Source organism: Astyanax mexicanus, unplaced genomic scaffold (genome assembly GCF_023375975.1).
Source record: "Astyanax mexicanus isolate ESR-SI-001 unplaced genomic scaffold, AstMex3_surface scaffold_31, whole genome shotgun sequence".
Classification (NCBI taxonomy): Eukaryota; Metazoa; Chordata; class Actinopteri; order Characiformes; family Acestrorhamphidae; genus Astyanax; species Astyanax mexicanus.
In genome coordinates this window covers 4,149,013-4,159,986 of record NW_026040041.1, presented here as the reverse complement: position 1 = coordinate 4,159,986, position 10,974 = coordinate 4,149,013, and the positions used below count along the sequence as shown (strand labels likewise).

General features: G+C 38.0%; 1 long non-coding RNA gene across 1 annotated transcript; it reads right to left on the bottom strand.

Annotated features, from left to right (window-relative positions):
* Positions 1–657: 657 nt before the first annotated feature.
* Positions 658–3,667, bottom strand: LOC125788903 (uncharacterized). The gene is made up of 3 exons (XR_007429874.1): positions 3,613–3,667; positions 2,804–3,071; positions 658–829 (listed from the first exon to the last, which is right to left on the bottom strand). It is a non-coding gene; the product is annotated as an uncharacterized LOC125788903 (long non-coding RNA).
* Between the last annotated feature and the right edge of the window lie 7,307 nt (positions 3,668–10,974).

Here is a 10,974-nt window from a genome sequence, read left to right as displayed (position 1 = left end):
TAAATGCAGTGTAACAGAAATGCAGTGTCACTGAAACGTTATCTAACAGAACTATAATATAAAAGAATTGCAGTATAATGGAAACAGTGTATAAGAAATGTAGTGTATAAGAAATGTAGTGTAAGAGAACTGTAGTGTAACAGAAATGCAGTGTAACTGAAACGTTATCTAACAGAACTATAATATAAAAGAACTGCAGTATAACAGAAACACAGTGTATAAGAAATGTAGTGTAAGAGAACTGTAGTGTAACGGAAATGCAGTGTAACAAAAAAGTAATGGAACAGAGATGCATTGTAACTAAAAGATAATATAACAGAAATGTAGTGTAATAGAAATGCAGTGTAACTGAAACGCAGTGTAACAGAAATGCAGTGTAACAGAAATGCAGTGTAACAGAAATGCAGTGTAACAGAAATGCAGTGTCACTGAAACGTAGTTTAACAAAAATGTAATTAAACAGAAATGCAGTGTAACAGAAATGCAGTGTCACTGAAACGTAGTTTAACAAAAATGTAATTAAACAGAAATGCAGTGTAACAGCAAGATAATTAAACAAAATGCAGAGAAACAAACATATAATATAACAGAACTGTAGTGTAACAGAAATGCAGTGTAACTGAAACGTAATGTAACAGAAACACAGTGTCACAGAAATGCAGTGTAACTGAAATATAATATAACTAAACTGTAATGTAGGCCTCACTGTAATCTCTCAGGTGATAAATACTGTAAAGACACTTCCACACATCTTCCTTCAGTTTGTCTTGATTGATGCATCTCTTGGGGTGATTGGCAGCGGTCACTGTCCAGTTAATCCCTTTACTCACTGTAAAACATCCAATACAGCCTCAGCACAGAAACTGAACTGAATATCTGTGGTTTAATTAATTACCATAAAATTAAGAGGTTGTGTAAAATGTGTAAAAGTGTAAATAAAAACAGAATGCAATGACTAGCAAATTATGTTGACCCATAATTATGTGACAATAGAACATATAGAACACATATCAGATTTACCACTTCATGTTAAACATCTAGAAATCAATGAAGCAAAAGTTGGGACAGGGCCATGTTTACCATGGTGCAGCATCTCCTCTTCTGTTAGCAGCAGTGTGTAAATGTGTGTAAAAGAAGTGAGGAGAGCAGTGCTGGAGTTTTACATTGGTGTCTGATGGAGGATTCTATCTGATCAAAAGTCCTGTTCTTTACTAGATTTTTCCTTTTATGAATGCCAAATATTTCCCAATTCAGCCCAAGACTCTTCTTATGGAACGCCATGCTGTTACCTGTCCCAACTTTCAACACCTGATGTGTGTTCTATGTCCTATTATGAATAAAAAATGGGTCTATGATATTTGCAAATAGCAAAAAAGAGCAGGACTGTGGAGCAATAATATGATACTTTATGATAATATACCATATTTTTCAGACTATAAGGCTCCTGAAATTCTTACATTTTCTTAAAAATTATCAGAGCTCCTTATAATCTGGTGCTTCTTATGTATGAATTCTACCAGTCAGTTTTCAGTGAAGTTTCTCCAGCACTAAGGTTGGTGCAGCAGCAGTATTAGCATTAGCCTCTAAACGCAGCGCTAGCTTTCACCGTTCAGAGGCGAGTGTAGCTGATAACAACCTGGTTTACCAGAACACTCAGGGTTCCTCAGTGAAGCGCTACTTGGTGGGATTAGCTGCTAGCGCTGCGGTTAGCAGCTAATGTTAACGACTGGATGGTGAAGGTTTTATACAGTACAGGCCAAAAGTTTGGACACACCTTCTCTTTTTCAATGCATTTTTTTCATGACTATTTACATTGTAGATTCTCACTGAAGCATCAAAACTATGAATGAACACATGTGGAGTTTTATAGACTTAACAAAAAAAATATTCTAGTTTCTTCAGAATAGCCACCCTTTGCTCTGATTACTGCTTTGCACACTCTTGGCATCATTCTCTCAATGAGCTTCAAGAGGTGGCCACCTGAAATGGTTTTACAACAGTCTTGAAGCGAGGAGTTCCCAGAGGTGTTTAGAAATTGTTCCTCCTTTGCCTTCTTCACTCTGTGCTCCAGCTCACCTAAACCATCTGGATTGGGTTCAGGTCCTGTGACTGTGGAGGACAGCTCATTTGCGCTCTTTTCCCTCATCACTCCTAGGGTGATGTGGATCAGCACAAGGCTGCGTCTGTGAGCTGATGTGTCAGAACCGAGTCGCTGCACTTTCCTCCGAGCGTTAGCGCTGTGATGCTACTCGGAAATGCTACAGCATCAGCAGCAGTTCATAAGGAGGCGGAGTCTGACTTCACGTGTATCGGAGGAGGCCTCCTGGTGTTGGGGCATCACTAGTGATGAGGAGAGTCCTAGTGAGTGTGATGGGTAATTGGCTGAGCAATATTGGTGAGAAAATGGGAAAAAAACACGAGGGGGAGCAACACAAAAATAACGCAAAAGTTACTTTTACTGGTAACTAGTTACTTTTATAGTGGAGTAACTCAGTTAGTAACTCTTCTTTGGAGAAGTAACTAGTAACTATAACTAATTACTTTTTTAAATGAACGTGCCCAACACTGCCCACAAGCGACAAATGATGGGCGACTCGTTGCATTAAAGTGTGAACGCAGGGTTAGAAGGGAAACATGGCGACGCCCCTGTTCACTTCGATGTAGGCATCCTTTCTAGTGTCGCTTTATGCACCTTATAGTCCAAAAAATACAGTGATAATAACAGAAATATAATATAATTATATAATAATACATAATGCTTCTCTGAGATGTATCATGAAGTGGTAAATAAATTCCCACCTACCTGTAGAGAGTTTATCACCGTCTTCATCAGTCCTGGTCCTGATCGCTGTCCTGTACAGTAGATTCTAGAGAAATGCCTGCTTTAATAAACCCACTGAGAAACTTGACGATCATGTGAACAGGTTTAACAGGACATGGCTGATTGATAGGTAGATCAGGTGTGCGTTGGCAGGGCAGGGTGGAGTCAGGACCAGGACTAGTATAGTTCACTAGTATAATATCTCCATTGCAGAGTGGACTTAAAGCAGGACTTCCAGCATCTGCTGAATCTGCAGAATATTACAGAATAAATACACCAACTCACATTTACACTCATTCATCCTGTTTTAAACAACACACAAATTCACTGGTATAGGAACCGGGGGGGTGGGTGGAACAGAAATAGGTGGATTTGTCCCCAAAAAAAATGTGAACGCAGAAAAAGCAAAAATTGTCTTAAAATAAACTTTTATTTTAAATCTGCACCCCCGCCATGAAAAGCACCTCCTCTCAGAAGCGTGTTTCTAATTAAAGTTAGCTAAAGCAAATATTTCTGCTTTTATCAGGAAGACGGTGTGCACACGCTGCAGAGGTGTGCTCACTTGTGTTGCAGATATTTAGATATTAATGGAGGACAGTAAATCAGTAAATTCTATTCAAGTTGCACACTGACAACCTTAAGTTTAATTTCTATGGTATTTCCTATGAAACGATAAAATCACATATTTGCAGAAATTTGAGGGGTGTAATCTTGTTCTTTTGTGAGATACTGTATAGTGGTCATGTATAAAATGTGTATTTCACAGAATCCTGAAATACAATCCCACCTACCTTTGAGCACACTGTCACTGTCACTGCTGGCTGAAGGTGACACACTATCACTCCCTGTACCTGTTAAACCAGACGATATTCCAGTATTAATCCACTGCCTCATAATTACAGTCATGTATTCTGTACTAAACATTAACTAACATCACAGGAAGCACAGGAAGTAGTGGATCAGGCTTACAATAAAGCAGAACTACTTACAATTTCGTATTTTCTTTATCAGAGCATAGACAATCATAGAACACAGGACCACCATTATAAGCACCGAGACCAAAACTGCTCCAATAATAAGGGCCACAGGGCTTCTTTCTAAAAAAAAAAAACACACACACACAAAAAAGAAAGCAGCAGTAAAACTGACTGATGATATCATAAACTGATCTTCTACTCATAAACACTGGTGACTTTAGACTAGTCACCCTGATGCTCCATCACTCTGGAACAGGATAAATCTCGACTCATCAGATCTTCACATGATCTTCTTCCACTGATCCAGAGTCTGATCTTTACTCTCTTTATTAAACTGAAGCTGTTTTTAAAGCTGGTTATTCTCACTGATAAGAGCTTTTCTTAAAAGGCACTAATCACAGCTGTTTAGTCTCTTTAATCCCTTTAGTTCCCTTCACTGCAGTGTGAGTGAGTGTGGTAAAGCTCTTACTTTCACTGTTAAACAACATATCTCTTAGTTCTATAGCGCTGTTGTTCTACATCTATAATCATCTGTTTATTTTACTGCACTGTAATGTACAGAATCTCAGTATATGTATAATATTAAAGCATAAAATATCAGTAATGTATGATTATATTTACCCAGTTGTTTAATCGTTGTTTAATTGGTTCTTTGAGGGTTCTGTGAGACACGTAACACTCATACTGGTCTTTCTCATCTTCCTGTATCTCCACACTCTTCCTCAGCTGGTAGGTTCCATCATGATTGGGTCTGACTCCAGAAGATGTGATCAGATGATCAGGAATTTCAGTGGTGAACTTCCTCAGACTCATCTTCACGTCTTTGAGGTAGAATCCCGTGATCAGGCAGGTCAGGTTCAGTTTACTCGGGTGATTTACAGATTTATTAGCAAATATATGAACAGCAGGTGGAGCTAAAAACAGAAAATAAATGGAGCAATATTTCAGCTTAGCCTTTAAACAGATAAAATATAGCAGTTTATATCTCTATAATTACATCACATTATGATACAGTATATTAATTTCGATTTCAATGGTGGGGGGGGCACCAGGGGGGGGCACCTTGGGTGGAGACAGGCCAATGACACGTTAGCAAGAAACGGCAGAGCAAGTTGATGAGCTTGTGGGTGGCCTAAAGGGAAACATGCTTCCGCTTGAGCGGTCGTTTTCTGCTTGGTCCTAGCACTGGATCCGTCTTTATTTAATATAGCGTGACATTGGTTTTTAGCCGTAAAAACTGCAGGGGACCAAAACTGGCTTTTGAAAAGTGCAGATTACATGCGTGGGTACCAACTAGATATATCAACCTCAGCACACAATGTGGGCTCTGGAACCTGACTTCTCGAGAGGGGCTGGACATTATCCTACTCTGGAGTCGACCTGGAGGGCTGTGATTGGGAGGAACGGTCTCTCCGATCTGAGTCGTGTTTTGTTATTGGATTTCTGTGCTTGTCAGAGTTTATCCACACCGAACACCACGTTCGAGCACAAGGATGTCCACAAATGCATGTGGCATCAGGACACCCTAGGTCACATTTTAATGACTGACTTTGTAGTTGTGTCATCGAACTTGCAACCGTATTTCTTGGACACTTGGGTGAAGAGAGGAGCTGAGCTGTCAACTGATCACCACCTTGTGAAAATGCCGGACAGACTTGGCAGACCCAAGTGTGTAGTGAGGGTATGATGGAAACGTCCGGCAGAGGAACCTGTCCAGGAGGTTCAACTCCCACATCTGACAGAGCTTTGACTGCATCCCAAAGGGGGGACATTGAGTCTAAGAGGACCTTGTTCTGTGCCTCCATTGTTGAAGCGGCTGATCAGAGCTGTGGACACAAGGTTGTCGATGCCCATTGTGGTGGCAATCCTCAAACCTGATGGTGAACACCATGGGTAAGGGATGCCATCAGGCTAAAGAAAGGGTCCTATCAGGCCTGGGACACCTCAGGGGCTGTTGCTGAGGCAAAAATATGGGCGTGGGAGGAGTTCGGCGAGGCCATGGAAAATGATTATTGTTCTGCTTCTAAAGGATTCCCGTCAACTGTCAGGCGGCATAAGAAGGGAAACCAGTTACCTTGAGTTTCTCAAGGCTCTAGATGTTGTGGGACTGTCCTGGCTAACACATCTGCAACATCGCGTGGACATCGGGGACAGCCCCCCTGGATTGGCAGACAGGGGTGATGGTTGCAGAAAGGTGACTGGAATGTGTTACAATTATAGGAGGAACTTAAAGTATGAATTTTTTAGAAGGGTCCTCGTCATCAACATAGGACATCTAACACTGCTTATTTTGCTGCATTGTAACGTACAGAATCTCAGTATATTTATCCTATTAAAGCATAAGATGACAGTAATGTATGATTATATTTACCCCATTGTTTAATCACTGGTTCTGGGAGGGTTCTGTGAGACACGTAACAGTCATAAACTGCTGGATCATCTTCCTGTATCTCCACACTCTTCCTCAGCTGGTAGGTTCCATCATCATTGGGTCTGACTCCAGAAGATGTGATCAGATGATCAGGAATTTCAGTGGTGAACTTCCTCAGACTCATCTTCTCGTATTTGGGGTAGAATCCCGTGGCCATGCAGGTCAGGGTCAGGTTTCCTGAGTCTTTTACAGATTTATTTGCAAATATACGAACAGCAGGTGGAGCTGAAGAGAGAAATGGAGCAACATTTCAGTTTAGACTTCAAACAGATAAAAATATAACAGTTCATATCACTATAATTACACCACAATATGAAAAAATAATGCCTGCACTGTATTAACAATAATAAAGAGGTTTTTCTAACCTCTTTCACAATTACTACTTTTTATTAATTTTTACCTTTATTTTAAACTGCTTAATATTAATGTTTTTAAATTAAAACATGTGCACTCTAAACAGAATTTGTGATTTAGTAAATATTACTTAATATTGTAGCCATGTGAAAATGATGAGCACTTTTAAAACAAGGAATTAGTATTATTGCTATATAATAATAATAATAATAATAATAATAATAATAATAATTATTATTATTATTATTATTATTATTATTATTATTACTATATAGTGCTACTCTATATTATGGTGTTATACCAATATAAGTAACCATTTTTATTATTAGTAGTAGTGCAATATGTGCAATGTCACCACTTATTTACTATTTATTTGTTATTTATTACTGTCAGCCTATGTGCATGCGTATGATATGTGTGTGTATGAACAGATTTTCTATATTATATTGTTGTTTATATCCTGACACTTCAGTCCTCTCCACTGCTGTAATATTGCAAATTGCCTTGCTGTGGAATTAATGAAGACTTATTATGTACTCCTGGACCTCCTTTAACAAACAATTGGGGATTGATCTAGTAAATGAAATATATATATTAAGGAATATATTAACTTTTTACTCCATTTACAAATGAAAAGATTGGTCAAGACATGGTCGAAATGGGTTACTTATGTAAAAGCCAATTTTTTGGCTGATGTGTATAGGCTGAGATATAATTGCCTCTCAAAATAAAGAATAAAACAAATAAAGGATTATCTTTTCTTATTTTATCTTATCTTAGCCAGTGTAGTAATAAAAATAAGATGAAAATAAAAATGCATTTCCTTGGATTGTATTTGTACTTTATTGGTGATTATAAAGCTGGATGTTTTTAAAACTAATACTAATTGAGTGGTGTTACAGTTTTTCCATATTGTATACTCACAAAATGTGGAACTCTGCACACAGATCCAAAAACATGAAGCTCACGTATCAACATTGTGTCTCCAAACTGCTAAACTCTAAACACAATTCCACATGTTCTCACTCAAATATCATTCTAAATCACAGCTTTACAAATCACTAAACACAAACTGCATCATTTAGTACAGCTACATCACCAATACATACATTATAAATACATTTTTGTTTCCTCTTTGTGTGTGAACTGATTTTCCTCGTCATGTTTCTCATTGCACAGCTCACATTTGAGTTGCATATACATGTAGTACTGCAATGCTATATGGGGGGGGGGGGGGTCCTACACCACACCAAATAAATATAAAGAACAGAAAGACAACATATTTCCACAGACTTGTATGCATTTGAAATTGTACCTTGGCCTAATGAAGTCAAAATCACAACTAAATACTTCTGATAACAGAGCTCTGAATTGATCTTGTCAGTGTTTATTTGATGCTCTGTGAGAGAGTAATAAGTATATAAATATCTGTATTTGTTGTTTTGCTGGAAGGAATCAGTTTTTCTGGAGATTTGTAGAGTTTCAACAAAGCAGTTCATCATTTTCAGTTTGTGTTTAGAGTTTTCTGAAACTGAGCCAAGTTTCTAGAAATGCATTTAAACATTTGGGAAAAACTGTACCACTAACATTATGAAAGCATTCAGATACTCACTGTTACTCTGTGTGATGTCAGTAGTTTTGTAGTGTAAATACATCTTCAGTATCTCCTCACACTGCTCACATTTCCTAACAGCATTAAATATTCTACTCCACTTCTCCTCCCTCTCTCTGTTCTTCTCCTCCTCCCTCTCTCTGTTCTTCTTCTCCTCCCTCTCTCTGTTCTTCTCCTCCCTCTCTCTGTTCTTCTTCTCCTCCCTCTCTCTGTTCTTCTTCTCCTCCCTCTCTCTGTTCTTCTCCTCCTCCCTCTCTCTGTTCTTCTCCTCCCTCTCTCTGTTCTTCTTCTCCTCCCTCTCTCTGTTCTTCTCCTCCCTCTCTCTGTTCTTCTTCTCCTCCCTCTCTCTGTTCTTCTTCTCCTCCCTCTCTCTGTTCTTCTCCTCCTCCCTCTCTCTGTTCTTCTCCTCCCTCTCTCTGTTCTTCTTCTCCTCCCTCTCTCTGTTCTTCTTCTCCTCCTCCCTCTCTCTGTTCTTCTTCTCCTCCCTCTCTCTGTTCTTCTTCTCCTCCCTCTCTCTGTTCTTCTCCTCCGGGGTTATCCAGGTTTTAGAGGTGCAGTTAAACTGAATCAGATCTTCTCCATCATAACCGAATTCATTAATACTGTTTAATACAGTCAGAGATCCATCAGAACTCTGTTCACCCTCACAGCCGTGCCTCCACTGAAGAACATGAACACCTGAAACAAATAGAAAATTAAGACCACTAACATAAATGTGTTTTATTGAGATTTTAAATGATAAACCAACACAAAGTAGCACATGGTTGTGAAGTGGAATAAAAGTAATACTATATCTGTCAGTTTGGGTGGATCATGGCCATATCTTGGTAGGTTTATAGAAACAGTTGTAGAATAACCTTTTCAGGTTCGTTATAGGATGATGGATTGATTAATCTTCTTCTCCACAACTTAATCTCTGACCTGTCTGCTGAGTTTCTTCTTGGTCTTCATGATGCTGTTTGTTCACTAGTGTTCACTAATAAACCACTGAGGTCTTCACAGAACAGCTGTATTTATACTTAGACTAAATTACACACAGCTGGATTAACTCTATTAACTCATTAAGTTTAGATTTCTGAAGGCTGTGAAATAATTTTACTGGATTTTATTTAGGGGGTTCAGAGTAAATACTTTTGCACATAAAAATTGTGAAAACCATGTATTATTTTTATTTCACTTCTCAAATATGTGCTACTTTGTGTTATTACACAATATTTAAGCGGAAAATAAGCAAAAACAGTGTTTCTTACCTGACTGATTGTGTCCAGACTCATTCATCTGTATGTTGATGAGTCTATTTAACAGTAGTGTATCATACTGCAGTTTCTTAGTGCTGGTTTTCCAGTCAGATTCTGAAATGTTCTTCTGCCAGTTCTGTTTAGCAGTTCTGGGTTTATCTGAGCTGCTGCTGTAGAAATCTATCTGTCTGTAGTTCAGCAGAGTTACAGCAGTGCAGTCGTAGAGATGAGAATCAGAGTTTTTAGACTGAATGGTGTAGAGATATAACAGAGAGTGTTTATCTGTAGAAATCAGAAGAAAAAGACAGGGTGTTGAGGAATGTCCAATATATAAAGGATAGTAACTTAAATAAACAATTAAATAAAGCTTTCATTTGTTTCAGATTAAATTATTTGATAAAAAAACAACCACAGTGTAAAAAGACCAACATTATTCAACACCTGAAGTACTCAGTTTGCTATTTATAGGTTTATGTTTGAGTAAAATTAACAATGTTTTATTCTATAAACTACAGACAACATTTCTCCCAAATTCCATTTTATTTGCAGAAAATGAGAAATGGCTGAAATAACAAAAAAAGATGCAGAGCTTTCAGACCTCAAATAATGCAAAGAAAACAAGTTCATATTCATAAAGTTTTAAGAGTTCAGAAATCAATATTTCGTGGATTAATCCTGGTTTTTAATCACAGTTTTTTTCATGCATCTTGGCATGTTCTCCTCCACCAGTCTTACACACTGCTTTTGGATAACTTTATGCTGCTTTACTCCTGGTGCAAAAATTCAAGCAGTTCAGTTTGGTGGTTTGATGGTTTGTGATTCTCTCTATTTCTCTTGATTATATTCCAGAGGTTTTTAATTTGGTAAAATCAAAGAAACTCATCATTTTATATATCACATACTCTAGTTCACATGAGAGATTGTTCCGGATTAGGATTTTGAAATAAACCAACTACAGTGATTGATATGAACCATATGTGCATTATGATATTGTACATGCAGGTGTGTTTAAAGGTGAATTTAAGTTATGTTTGTTATGTAGCTCTGGTACTTGTGTTGGTGTTAAAACACTGTTCAGAAATGTCCTGCAGCTTCAGATCTGGTCTCGCTGGAATGTCCGGTTAGTTTGTGCCAGATTTAAACTCGAGCTCAGAGATGAGAGCAGAGCGAATAGCAATGATAACATTAACTGTACTGCTGTACAATCAGTTTATTATGGGATCATACCAGCAGGGTTTAGGATAGCTAATGTTCATATATGAACTGTTGTTAGAAAACACTCTGAAACACTCAGCAGTATACAGTACTGTGCAAAAGTTTTAGACACCTAAGCAAATATATAATACACTTATAATTTAAACAGATGCAAATAAACATTAATACAGTAAAACGATACAAGGAATTTCTTATTTTTAACTGTAAGTATGTTCTATCCTGTGAGCCTGAAGCTGAAGAACAGTGTAGTGTAGAGATTCCAGATTTCTCCTGGATGCTCCTCAGCCAGCATGTGTATATTATGTTCAAATTCACCAAAATGTACC